This window comes from Thalassophryne amazonica, unplaced genomic scaffold, assembly GCF_902500255.1.
Source record: "Thalassophryne amazonica unplaced genomic scaffold, fThaAma1.1, whole genome shotgun sequence".
Taxonomy (NCBI): Eukaryota; Metazoa; Chordata; class Actinopteri; order Batrachoidiformes; family Batrachoididae; genus Thalassophryne; species Thalassophryne amazonica.
The window spans coordinates 402,287-413,718 of NW_022986258.1; the positions used below are offsets into that span (position 1 = coordinate 402,287).

At 42.5% G+C, this 11,432-nt stretch overlaps 1 pseudogene; it reads right to left on the reverse strand.

Annotated features, from left to right (window-relative positions):
- The window catches only part of LOC117505866, a 16,173-nt pseudogene extending 5,719 nt beyond the window's left edge, over positions 1 to 10,454 (reverse strand).
- Positions 10,455 to 11,432: the final 978 nt, after the last annotated feature.

An 11,432-nucleotide genomic window follows, 5' to 3' on the forward strand; every position in this document is an offset into this window, starting at 1 on the left:
AGCTTGTCTCTTAGTCTTGTCCATCCAAATTGGAAGTCCCAAAAACCAGTTTTATTTGTTATTATCTATCGTCCACCTGGTCGTTACTGTGAGTTTCTCTGTGAATTTTCAGACCTTTTGTCTGACTTAGTGCTTAGCTCAGATAAGATAATTATAGTGGGCGATTTTAACATCCACACAGATGCTGAGAATGACAGCCTCAACACTGCATTTAATCTATTATTAGACTCTATCGGCTTTGCTCAAAAAGTAAATGAGTCCACCCACCACTTTAATCATATCTTAGATCTTGTTCTGACTTATGGTATGGAAATAGAAGACTTAACAGTATTCCCTGAAAACTCCCTTCTGTCTGATCATTTTTTAATAATATTTACATTTACTCTGATGGACTACCCTGCAGTGGGGAATAAGTTTCATTACACTAGAAGTCTTTCAGAAAGCGCTGTAACTAGGTTTAAGGATATGATTCCTTCTTTATGTTCTCTAATGTCATATACCAACACAGAGCAGAGTAGCTACCTAAACTCTGTAAGGGAGATAGAGTATCTCGTCAATAGTTTTACATCCTCTTTGAAGACAACTTTGGATGCTGTAGCTCCTCTGAAAAAGAGAGCTTTAAATCAGAAGTGTCTGACTCCGTGGTATAACTCACAAACTCGTAGCTTAAAGCAGATAACCCGTAAGTTGGAGAGGAAATGGCGTCTCACTAATTTAGAAGATCTTCACTTAGCCTGGAAAAAGAGTCTGTTGCTCTATAAAAAAGCCCTCCGTAAAGCTAGGACATCTTTCTACTCATCACTAATTGAAGAAAATAAGAATAACCTCAGGTTTCTTTTCAGCACTGTAGCTAAGCTGACAAAGAGTCAGAGCTCTATTGAGCTGAGTATTCCATTAACTTTAACTAGTAATGACTTCATGACTTTCTTTGCTAACAAAATTTTGACTATTAGAGAAAAAATTACTCATAACCATCCCAAAGATGTATCGTTATCTTTGGCTGCTTTCAGTGATGCCGGTATTTGGTTAGACTCTTTCTCTCCGGTTGTTCTGTCTGAGTTATTTTCATTGGTTGCTTCGTCCAAACCATCAGCATGTTTATTGGACCCCATTCCTGCCAGGCTGCTCAAGGAAGTCCTACCATTATTTAATGCTTCAATCTTAAATATGATCAATCTATCTTTGTTAGTTGGTTATGTACCACAGGCCTTTAAGGTGGCAGTAATTAAACCATTACTTAAAAAGCCATCACTTGACCCAGCTATCTTAGCTAATTACAGGCCAATTTCCAACCTTCCTTTTCTCTCAAAGCTTCTTGAGAGGGTAGTTGTAAAACAGCTAACTGATCACCTGCAGAGGAATGGTCTATTTGAAGAGTTTCAGTCAGGTTTTAGAATTCATCATAGTACAGAAACAGCATTAGTGAAGGTTACAAATGATCTTCTTATGGCTTCGGACAGTGGACTTATCTCTGTGCTTGTTCTGTTGGACCTCAGTGCTGCTTTTGATACTGTTGACCATAAAATTTTATTACAGAGATTAGAGCATGTCATAGGTATTAAAGGCACTGCGCTGCAGTGGTTTGAATCATATTTGTCTAATAGATTACAGTTTGTTCATGTAAATGGGGAATCTTCTTCACAGACTAAGGTTAATTATGGAGTTCCACAAGGTTCTGTGGTAGGACCAATTTTATTCACTTTATACATGCTTCCCTTAGGCAGTATTATTAGACGGTATTGCTTAAATTTTCATTGTTACGCAGATGATACCCAGCTTTATCTATCCATGAAGCCAGAGGATACACACCAATTAGCTAAACTGCAGGATTGTCTTACAGACATAAAGACATGGATGACCTCTAATTTCCTGCTTTTAAACTCAGATAAAACTGAAGTTATTGTACTTGGCCCCACAAATCTTAGAAGCATGGTGTCTAACCAGATCGTTACTCTGGATGGCATTTCCCTGATCTCTAGTAATACTGTGAGAAATTTTGGAGTCATTTTTGATCAGGATATGTCATTCAAAGCGCATATTAAACAAATATGTAGGACTGCCTTTTTGCATTTACGCAATATCTCTAAAATCAGAAAGGTCTTGTCTCAGAGTGATGCTGAAAAACTAATTCATGCATTTATTTCCTCTAGGCTGGACTATTGTAATTCATTATTATCAGGTTGTCCTAAAAGTTCCCTAAAAAGCCTTCAGTTAATTCAAAATGCTGCAGCTAGAGTACTGACGGGGACTAGAAGGAGAGAGCATATCTCACCCATATTGGCCTCTCTTCATTGGCTTCCTGTTAATTCTAGAATAGAATTTAAAATTCTTCTTCTTACTTATAAGGTTTTGAATAATCAGGTCCCATCTTATCTTAGGGACCTCATAGTACCATATTACCCCATTAGAGCGCTTCGCTCTCAGACTGCAGGCTTACTTGTAGTTCCTAGGGTTTGTAAGAGTAGAATGGGAGGCAGAGCCTTCAGCTTTCAGGCTCCTCTCCTGTGGAACCAGCTCCCAATTCAGATCAGGGAGACAGATACCCTCTCTACTTTTAAGATTAGGCTTAAAACTTTCCTTTTCGCTAAGGCTTATAGTTAGGGCTGGATCGGGTGACCCTGGACCATCCCTTGGTTATGCTGCTTTAGACGTAGATTGTGGGGGGGTTCCCATGATGCACTGTTTCTTTCTCTTTTTGCTCCATATGCATCACTCTGCATTTAATCATTAGTGATCGATCTCTTCCCCCTTCACGGCATGTCTTTTTCCTGGTTTTTTCCCTCAGCCCCAACCAGTCTCAGCAGAAGACTGCCCCTCCCTGAGCCTGGTTCTGCTGGAGGTTTCTTCCTGTTAAAAGGGAGTTTTTCCTTCCCACTGTTGCCAAGTGCTTGCTCATAGGGGGTCGTTTTGACCGTTGGGGTTTTTTATAATTATTGTATGGCCTTGCCTTACAATATGGAGCGCCTTGGGGCAACTGTTTGTTGTGATTTGGCGCTATATAAGAAAAAAGTTGAGTTGAGTTGAGTTGAGGTGAGAGGCGGGATTCATCCTGGACAGGACACCAGTGTGTCACAGGGCCACATGTAGACACTTTCAGTCATTTAAGATTCACCAGTTCACCAAACCTACATGTTGAAGTGGGAGGAAGAAGGAGCTCCCGGAGAGAGAGAACATGCAAACACCACACAGAAAGGACCAAGCGGGAAGAGATCCCACAACCTTCTCGCCACCTTGCTGCAAACTGCATGGAGCATTAAATCCTGAAATAAGCTTTGATCATGGATGTCACTTCAAGCACTGTGCTGCATGTTGTACACAGAAGCCTGTAATTGTCTTGGTGGCTCCCCTCACTAGTTTCTATCTTGCTCAGTTATTCAGTTTTACTTCAAACAGGTTTAGTGTACTGTTACTATTTCTTAATGACTGACGGAAATGTCCATGTGTTCCTCCTCTGAGTAGTCAAAAGAAAACTGACTGGAAAAGTGATGATGTCATCATTATTGCCATTATTTAGATTTGGATATTTTAATTTAATTTAAAGGGCATCATTGTAGAAATTATCAGAAAGAAGCCAGATGTTGTTTTTTTTTATGCCATAACAATTAAAGCATGTAAAAGCTGAAGCAGGAACAAATGTTTAACAATCTTGAGTGAGACAACACAAACAGAATCCTGCCCCTTTACCTTCTGGGGGCGGTGTAGTGGTGGTGGTGGGGAGGTGTTGTTCAAGTGGTTTTGGATCAGACCTGAAGAGGCCTTGAAGACACCTGACCCAGAATTCCCTGTACTCACGCATGGTGGGTGTGATGGGCAGGTAGTAGGCGGTGGCGTCTTCCAGGTGGCTCAGCATCTCGTCCACACCTGTTGTCATGGCTCGGCCAATCTTGGACTCCTGCAGTACCTGCGCAGTGGTCCAGGTGGCATCCAACAATGTCTGCAGCTGATCCAGAGCACCGCCAAGCTGCTCCACAACCCACAGCTGGACATCATCCACGGTGAGCAAGAAGGTGTCCTTCAGGTGAGCCATAGCCTGGTGGGAGGGGCCACAACAACTGGTCAACAAATTGTTCTAAACAGAACAGTATCTCATCTCAGAAATACCTGAAGCAGCATTTTTATTCAGGTTCCAGAAAGGTCTAACAGGATGTTTATTCTGACCAATCACAGCAAATATAACTGGAGAACACTTTGAGCAGAGAGGTGGAGTCTATTAATAACATCAAACATCACTGAATCATTGAAAACCCTCTTGTGAATTTCTGGACAGGTGTGTGGTTCTGTGATTGTCCTGGATGCAGATTAAGGTCTATGATTTCAATGACATCCTGGAGTCATCAGAACCGTATCTGGAACAAAGGCCCAAGGATGCGCACACAATTCCATTCGACTAAGGACACACATATAATTCGATCAGGCCAAGGACGCACCCACTATTACGCCCACCAAGGACATGCCCAAGATTCCAAGTAGCCAAGGACGCACCGAGAATTCCACCCTGCTAAGGATGTGCCTATGATTTTAACAAGCTAAGGACATGCACACAGGTCCACCCAGCCAAGGACGCATCCAGAATTCCACCCGGCCAAGGATGTGCCCACAATTTTTCTGGCCAAGGACATGTCCACAATTCCATGCGGACAAGGATACACCCACAATTCAAACTAACCAAGGACGTGCCCATGATTCCACCCCACCAAGGATGTGCTCACAATTCCACTTGGCCAAGGACAAGCCCATAATTCCACCCAAACAAGGTTGTGGGCACAATTTATTTCTGCCCAAGCACACGCCCACAATTCCACCTGACCAAGGACGCACCTACAATTCCACGTGGCCAAGGATGCACCCACAACTCCACCCAGCCAAGGACGTGGTCATGATTCCACCCTGCCAAAGACACACTCAAAATTTCACTTGGCCAAAGACAAGCTCGCACTTTCACCCGGCCAGTGATGCGCACACGATTCCACCCGGCCAAGGATGCACCCATGATTCCACCTGACCAGGGATGTGTCCACAAATCCACCCAGCCAAGGACACAGTCATACTTCCACTTGGCCAAGAACATACCCACAATTCCAGCCATGGAACCCATGACTCCACCTGGCCAAGTACATGTACATGATTTTATTTTGCCAAGGACATGCCCACAGTTCCACCTGGCCAAGGATGCACCCAAGATTCCACCTGACCAAAGACATGTCCACAATTCCACCCAGCCAAGGACCCATCCACAATTCCACCCAACCCAGGAGGCACCTACAATTCCACCCGGCCAAGGACGTGCACATGGTTCCATCCGGTAAAGGACGCGCCCACAATTTCACCTAGCCATGGCTGCACTCACAATTCCAATTGGTCAAGGACATGCACACTATTCCACCCATCAAAGGACGCACCCATGATTCCACCTTACCACGGATGCGCCCACAACTGCACACAGCCAAGGATGCACTCACAATTCCACTTGGCCAAGAACAGGCAGACAATTTCATCCGGCCAAGGACACATCCACGATTCCACTCGCCAAGGGCATGTTCATGATTTAAAGTAGCCTAGGACACGGTCACGATTCTACCCAGCCAAGGATGTGAAAATGATTCCACCTGGCAAAGAACGCTCCCACAATTCCACCTGGCCAAGGACATGTCCATAATTTCATGTGGCCAAGAACACACCCATGATTCCATGCAGCCAAAGATATGTCCACAATTCCACCCAGCCTAACCCTAACCCTAACCTACGATTTCACCCAACAAGGGCATGCCCATGATTCAAAGTAGCCAAGGACACGGTCACAAGTGTACCCGGCCAACGACGTGCCCACAATTCCAACCACCCAATGACGCACATGATTCCACCTGGCCAAGAATGCACCCAGAATTCCACCCAGCTAAGGGCGCACCCACAATTCCACTTGGCCAAGGATGCAATTATGATTCCACATGGCCAAGGACAAAACCTACGAGTTCACCCGGCCAAAGACGCGTACATGATTCCACCCATCCAAGGACACGCCTATAATTCCACCTGATTAGGGACGCGCGTATGACTCCACCTGGCAAGGACATGCCCATGATTTTATTTGGCCAAGGACGCATCCATGATTCCACCCAGCCAAGCATGCACTCACAATTCCACTTGGCCAAGCACCAAGAACGCTCCGATGATACCATCTGGCCGAGGATGCACCCATGATTCCACCTGGCCAAGGACTTTGGAAAGGTGGTTGTTGGCCTGGGTGGTTCTAATGTAGGACCCAGGGTTGGCTCTATGGTGTGATGGATGAGGTGATGTGTGTTACCAGCGTGTGCTCCCTGACCTGACCCTGGTTTTGCCACCCCATCTGTTTGATGGACAGTTTCAGTTTCTGCTGAAATGTCTCTTTGTAGGTTTCCTGAAACTGATAACAAATTTTGACTCAAACTCACTGTCAGGGATCAAACAAACCTCGTCTGATGACTGGTGCAAAACAGGAAGGTTTCTCTCCAAATAATCCAGTCCAACGAGAGCAAAACTATTAGCAGCTTCAACTGTGGAGACGAACAGATGCCAAAGTGAGTAAATTCATTTTAAAACATCACAAGCTCTTAGAATGCACCAAAAAACATGGGATTCACATGGACAGTTAGTATCATTAGCAACAGCATTAGCTGCAGCTGGAGCAAAACACAGACTTTAAAATTCCAGTGAATAAATGGAAACATTTGACAGCAGAGAAACATTATCAGCAGTTTTTTAGTGTGTTCGTGTTTGTTAGCATGTTAGTCTGTGTAAGTATGTTAGTGTGTTAGCATGTTAGATTATCTGTTAGTATGTTAGTGTGTTAGTAGTTTTTTAATGTATGTGTTAGTATGTTAGTGTGTTAGTCCTCTCTACTTTTAAGATTAGGCTTAAAACTTTCCTTTTTGCTAAAGCTTATAGTTAGGGCTGGATCAGGTGACCCTGAACCATCCCTTAGTTATGCTGCTATAGACGTAGACTGCTGGGGGGTTCCCATGATGCACTGTTTCTTTCTCTTTTTGCTCTGTATGCACCACTCTGCATTTAATCATTAGTGATCGATCTCTGCTCCCCTCCACAGCATGTCTTTTTCCTGGTTCTCTCCCTCAGCCCCAACCAGTCCCAGCAGAAGACTGCCCCTCCCTGAGCCTGGTTCTGCTGGAGGTTTCTTCCTGTTAAAAGGGAGTTTTTCCTTCCCACTGTAGCCAAGTGCTTGCTCACAGGGGGTCGTTTTGACCGTTGGGGTTTTACATAATTATTGTATGGCCTTGCCTTACAATATAAAGCGCCTTGGGGCAACTGTTTGTTGTGATTTGGCGCTATATAAAAAAAAAAAAATTGATTGATTGATTGATAGTATATTTGTGTGTGAGTATGTTAGTTTATGTGTTAGTATATTGTTGTGTTAGTATGTTAGTTTATGTGTTAGTATGAGTGTTAGTATTTCAGATTACGTGTTAGTATGTTTGTGTGTTAGAATGTTAGTGTGTTCATGTGTTAGAAGGTTATTTAATGCGTTAGCATATTAGTGCGTTAGTATGTTAATTTATGTGTTGGCATATTTGTGTGTTAGTATGTTAGTCCATGTGTTAGTATGTTTGTGTGTTACTATCTTAGTTTATGTGTTAGTATATTCGTGTGTTTGTGTGTTTATGTGTTAGTATATTAGTGTGTTTGTATGTTATTTCATGTGTTAGTATGTTTGTGTGTCAGTATATGAGTGTGTTAGTATTTTAGATTATGTGTTAGTATGTTTGTGAGTTAGTGTATTAATTTGGTTAATGTCTTAGTATGTCAGTTTATGTGTTAGTATATTAGTGTGTTAGTATGTTAGTTTATGTGTTAATATGTTTGTGTGTTAGTATATTAGTTTTGTGTTAGTATATTAGTGTGTTAGTATGTTAGTTATTGTGTTAGTGTATTAGTATGTTCATATGTTAGTATATTAGTATGTTAGTGTGTTAGCATGTTTGTATGTTCGTTAGTGTGTTAGTTATTGTGTTAGTATGTTCATGTGTTAGTATGTCTGTATGTTCGTTAGTGTGTTAGCATGTTAGTTGTTTTAGTGTGTTAGCATGTTAGTTGTTGTTTTAGTGTGTTAGCATGTTAGTGTGTTAGCATGTTTGTATGCTCGTTGGTGTGTTAGTATTAGTTACTGTATAGTATGTTTGTTAGTGTGTTAGTATATCAGTGTGTTAGCATGTTAGTTATTGTGTAGTATGTTTGTTAGTGTGTTAGTATATCAGTGTGTTAGCATGTTAGTTATTGTGTAGTATGTTTGTTAGTGTGTTAGTATATCAGTGTGTTAGCATGTTAGTTATTGTGTAGTATGTTTGTTAGTGTGTTAGTATATCAGTGTGTTAGCATGTTAGTTATTGTGTAGTATGTTTGTTAGTGTGTTAGTATATCAGCGTGTTAGCATGTTAGTTATTGTGTAGTATGTTTGTTAGTGTGTTAGTATATCAGTGTGTTAGCATGTTAGTTATTGTGTAGTGTTTGTTAGTGTGTTAGTATATCAGTGTGTTAGCATGTTAGTTAGTGTGTTAGTATGTTAGTTATTGTGTAGTATGTTTGTTAGTGTGTTAGTATATCAGTGTGTTAGTATGTTAGTTATTGTGTAGTATGTTTGTTAGTGTGTTAGTATATCAGTGTGTTAGCATGTTAGTTAGTGTGTTAGTATGTTAGTGTGTATAGTGTGTTTGTTCGTGTGTTAGTATGTTTGTGTGTTGTATGTTATTTAGTGTGTATAGTGTGTTTGTATGTTAGTGTGTTGGTAAGTGTGTACAGTGTGTTTGTTCATGTGTTAGTACAACCCCAATTCCAATGAAGTTGGGACGTTGTGTAAAATGTAAATAAAAACAGAATGCAATGATTTTCAAATCCTCTTCAACCTATATTCAATTTAATACACCACAAAGACAAGATAAACTCCCTGTGATGATTTGAGGAAGAAACCTCAAGCAGACCAGACTCAAAGGGGTGACCCTCTGCTTGGGCCATGCTACCAACATAAATTACAAAACAATTCACAAAACGAATATACAGGAAATGTTTCTGGTGCACAGGACAGGAGGGTTAAAGAAACAGACACCACACCCATCTCTGGATGAAGCCACACCTCAAACAGAGAGAAAAAACAGAATCAGACATCAGAAAGACAACAAATACAGTATCATTTGTCAGCATTATGCAACAAGAAAAACAGAAGAAATACTAAGGTGATCACCGGCCACTAGCCCTAAGCTTCACTAAAAGACCCAGAATTTAGATTAAGTTGAGGCCACGGCCTCAAGTTAGTGTGTTAGCATGTTTGTTAGTGCATTAGTATGTTAGTTAGTGTGTTAACATGTTTATTAGTGTGTTAGTATGTTTGTTAGCATGTTTGTAAGTGTTAGTGTATTAGCATGTTTGTTGTTTGATAGCATGTTTGTTGTTTGTTATCATGTTTTTTTGTGTGTTAGTATGTTTGTTGTTTGTTAGCATGTTAGTTAGTGTGTTAGCATGTTTGTTAGTGTGCTAGTATATTCGTTAGTGTGTTAGCACGTTTATTGTTTGTTAGCATGTTAGTGTGTTAGTGTGCTTGTTGGGCTGTTAGCATGTTTATTTGTTATCATGTTTGTTTGTGTGTTAGCATGTTTGTTGTTTGTTAGCATGTTTGTTAGGGTGTTAGCATATTTGTTGTTTGTTAGCATATTAGTGTGTTAGCATGTTTGTTAGTGTGTTAGTATATTCGTTAGTGTGTTAGCATGTTTGTTGTTTGTTAGCATGTTCATGTGCTAGTATGTTTGTTGGGGTGTTATCATGTTTATTCTCATGTTTGTTTGTGTTTAGCATGTTTGTTATGATGTTAGGGTGTTAGCATGTTTCCTGTTTGTTAGTATATTAGTTAGTGTGTTAGCATGTTTGTTCGTGTGTTAGTATGTTTGTTAGCATGTTTGTTTGTGTGTTAGTATATTAGTGTGTTAGCATGTTTGTTCGGGTGTTAGTTTGTTTGTTAGTGTGTTAGTATGTTTGTTAGCATGTTTGTTTGTGTGTTAGTATATTAGCGTGTTAGCATGCTTGTTTATGTGTTAGTATATTAGTGTGTTAGCATGTTTGTTTGTGTGTTAGTATATTAGTGTGTAGCATGTTTGTTCTTGTGTTAGCATGCTTGTTAGGGTGTTAGCATGTTTGTTAGCATGTTAACATATTTTTTTTAAACTCCACCTACTTTATGGTGCTAGACTCTCCAGAAGGGGCATCGCTCCCTGCGCGGCTGCCAGTGATGCAGTTTTCATGGCTGCCTCTGTAGCTCTGCCCACTAGGCGCAGCAGAGCATAGCGACCTTTGACCTCTGTGTATAATGTGGTCACTGACTGCAGTAGTGTGCGTATCAATGGCAGGCGCCAAACTCGCAGCAAAGCGCTCATCTGAAAGAAGAGACAGAACAAAGCCGCTCGTTTCATTGAGCTCCTCCCAAACTGCCAAAAAGAAAACATAAAACAAACATTTTTGAGCAACTTGGTGATGATCACCGAAAATAATGGTTAATTATTTCAGAAAAGGGAAAATTTTATATGTTCTTAACTCTTTGCATATAAATTAACATGTTTCAAGCCATTTTTAATTTTATTTGTGAGAATTATGACCTATAACTGAAAAAAGAAGAAAAAGAAAAAATTCTCGTTCAAAATATTAGAGAATTTCATAAGATCAACCACCATAAAGATTTAGAACACAGAAATGTCAAATTTCTGAAAAGTCTAATCTGTTTGTGCACTCAATAGTTTGTTGTGGCTCCTTTTGAATGAATTCCTGCAGGCCGCACAACGAGCAGAGGTGGTCAGCATGTGGCTCGGAGGCGGCCAGTGTGCGCCGTGCGGCCCAGAGGCAGTCGGCGTGTGGCCCGAAGGCGGTCGGCGTGTGGCCCGAAGGTGGTCGGGGTGTGGCCCAGAGGTGGTCGGCGTGTGGCCCGAAGGCGGTCAGCGTGTGGCCCGAAGGCGGTCAGTATGTAGCCCGGACGTGGTCAGTATGCGGCGTGTGGCCCGGAGGCAGTCTGCGTGTGGCCCAGAGGCAGTCCGTGTGCGACCCAGAGATGGTCGGTGAGCAGCCTGGAGGCGGTTGATGTGTGAGCCAGAGGTGGTCCGTGTGCGGCCCAGAGGCAGTCCGTGTGCGGCCCGGAGGCAATCCGTGTGCAGCCCGGAGGCAGTCCGTGTGCGGCCTGGAGGCAGTCCGTGTGCGGCCCAGAGGCGGTCGGCGTGCAGCCTGGAGCCGGTTGACGTGTGAGCAAGAGGCGGTCCGTGTGCGGCCCAGAGGCGGTCGGCGTGCAGCCTGGAGCCGGTTGACGTGTGAGCAAGAGGCGGTCCGCGTGCGGCCCGGAGGCAGTCCGTGTGCGGCCCGGAGGCAGTCCGTGTGCGGCCCGGAGGCAGTCCGTGTGCGGCCCAGAGGCG